Source organism: Cryptomeria japonica, unplaced genomic scaffold (assembly GCF_030272615.1).
Source record: "Cryptomeria japonica unplaced genomic scaffold, Sugi_1.0 HiC_scaffold_616, whole genome shotgun sequence".
NCBI lineage: Eukaryota > Viridiplantae > Streptophyta > Pinopsida > Cupressales > Cupressaceae > Cryptomeria > Cryptomeria japonica.
The window spans coordinates 42,601-45,000 of NW_026729418.1; positions in this window are offsets into that span (position 1 = coordinate 42,601).

Genomic DNA, 2,400 nt, shown 5'->3' on the forward strand with positions numbered 1-2,400 from the left:
CACGATTGCTATGCGGTGAGGCTCCTTGGCCGCCTCGGAACTATCTGTGTATCGGACGCATCGCGGGATAAGGGGTTGTCACTGGTAGTCGCCCCAAGCGCGTCCGATGCTTGGACTATTCCGAGGCGGCCCTGCAGCCTCTTCCGTCTAGCCGTTGGGGCCATCTCGCTGCATCCCCCACCTCCTCGGCCGCCTCGGAACTATCTGTGTATCGGACGCATCGCGGGATAAGGGGTTGGCAGTGGTAGTCGCCCCAAGCGCGTCCGATGCTTGGACTATTCCGAGGCAGCCCTGCAGCCTCTTCCGTCTAGCCTTTGGGGCCATCTCGCCGCATCCCTCGCCTCGCACCCCGATTGCTATGCGGTGAGGCTCCTCGGCCGCCTGGGAACTATCTTCGTATCGGACGCATCGCGGGATAAGGGGTTGTCACTGGTAGTCGCCCCAAGCGCGTCCGATGCTTGGACTATTCCGAGGCGGCCCTGTGGCCTCTTCCGTCTAGCCGTTGGGGCCATCTCGCCGCATCCCCCACCTCGCACCCCGATTGCTATGCGGTGAGGCTCTTCGGCCGCCTTGGAACTATCTTCGTATCGGACGCATTGCGGGATAAGGGGTTGTCACTGGTAGTGGCCCCAAGCGCGTCCGATGCTTGGACTATTCCGAGGCGGCCCTGCAGCCTCTTCCGTCTAGCCGTTGGGGCCATCTCGCCGCATCCCCCACCTCGCACCCCGATTGCTATGCGGTGAGGCTCCTCGGCCGCCTTGGAACTATCTTCGTATCGGACGCATCGCGGGATAAGGGGTTGTCACTGGTAGTCGCCCCAAGCGCGTCCGATGCTTGGACTATTCCGACGCGGCCCTGTGGCCTCTTCCGTCTAGCCGTTGGGGCCATCTCGCCGCATCCCCCACCTCGCACCCCGATTGCTATGCGGTGAGGCTCCTCGGCCGCCTTGGAACCATCTTCGTATCGGACGCATCGCGGGATAGGGGGCTGTCACTGGTAGTCGCCCCAAGCGTGTCCGATGCTTGGACCATTCCTAGGCGGCCCTGAAGCCTCTTCCGTCTAGCCGTTGGGGCCTTCCCGCCCCATCCCTCGCCTCGCACCCCCGATTGCTATGCGGTGAGGCTCCTCGGCCGCCTTGGAACCATCTGTGTATCGGACGCATCGCGGGATAAGGGGTTGGCACTGGCAGTCGCCCCAAGCGCGTCCGATGCTTGGACCATTCCGAGGTGGCCCTGAAGCCTCTTCCGTCTAGCCGTTGGGGCCTTCCCGCCCCATCCCTCGCCTCGCACCCCGATTGATATGCGGTGAGGCTCCTCGGCCGCCTTGGAACTATCTGTGTATCGGACGCATCGCGGGATAAGGGGTTGGCACTGGTAGTCGTCCCAATCGCATCCGATGCTTGGACCATTCCGAGGCGGCCCTGCAGCCTCTTCCGTTTAGCCGTCGGGGCCTTCCCGCCGCATCCCTCGCCTCGCATCCCGATTCCTATGCGGTGAGTCTTCTCGGCCGCCGCGGAACTATACCTGTTATTGCTACTGCATCCTTCGGCTGGTAACCTCCTCTGCCGCCTTGGAACGTTCTCTTTGTCGGACGCGTCGCGGGATAAGGGGTTGGCACTGGTAGTCGCCCCAAGCGCGCCCGATGCATAGACCGCTCCGAGTCGACCTTGCTTTCAGCCTCTCACATGCATAGACCTCTCTGAGTCGACCCTGCAGCCTCTCACGTTTAGCCTTTGGAATCTCGCCTCACAACATGATTGCTATCCTTGATGCATCCCTTGCCTCGAGCCCTGATTGCTTTCTTGGCTGCATCCCTCCTCTCCTCACAGCCCGGTTGTCATCACTGCTTCATCCGTCGCTTCATGCATTCTGGCTGCTGGGCCCTTCCCACCGCACACCTCGATTGCTATCTCTTCTGCATCACACACCCCGATTGCTATCTCTGCTACATCCCTCGGCTCTCACTTCTGCATCCTTCGCCTCACACCTCGATTGCTATCAATGCTGCATCCGTAACCTCACACCCCGATTGCTATGCGGGGAGGCTCCTTGGCCGCCTTGGAAATTTCTGTGTGTCGGACGCACCGCGGGATAAGGGGTTGGCACTGGTAGTCGCCCCAAGTGCGCCCGATTCTTAGACCGCTTCGAGGTGACCTCGTAGCCTCTTTCGTCCAGGCTTCCTGCCTTCAACGCCCTTTTTACACCTCGATTGCTATGCGCGGGCTCGTTGGCGTCTATCACCTCTCTGCGAAGAGTGGCACGATGATTGTTGGGGTAAATCGTAGCAGTCCGATCTCTGGCCTTGGGCCATTGTGAGGGCTGATCGATTTCCTGTGCGCATCTCGTGTTCGCCCAGTAACAGACTCGACGACTTGTAATCGGTCTTGTTCCCGATTGTTCC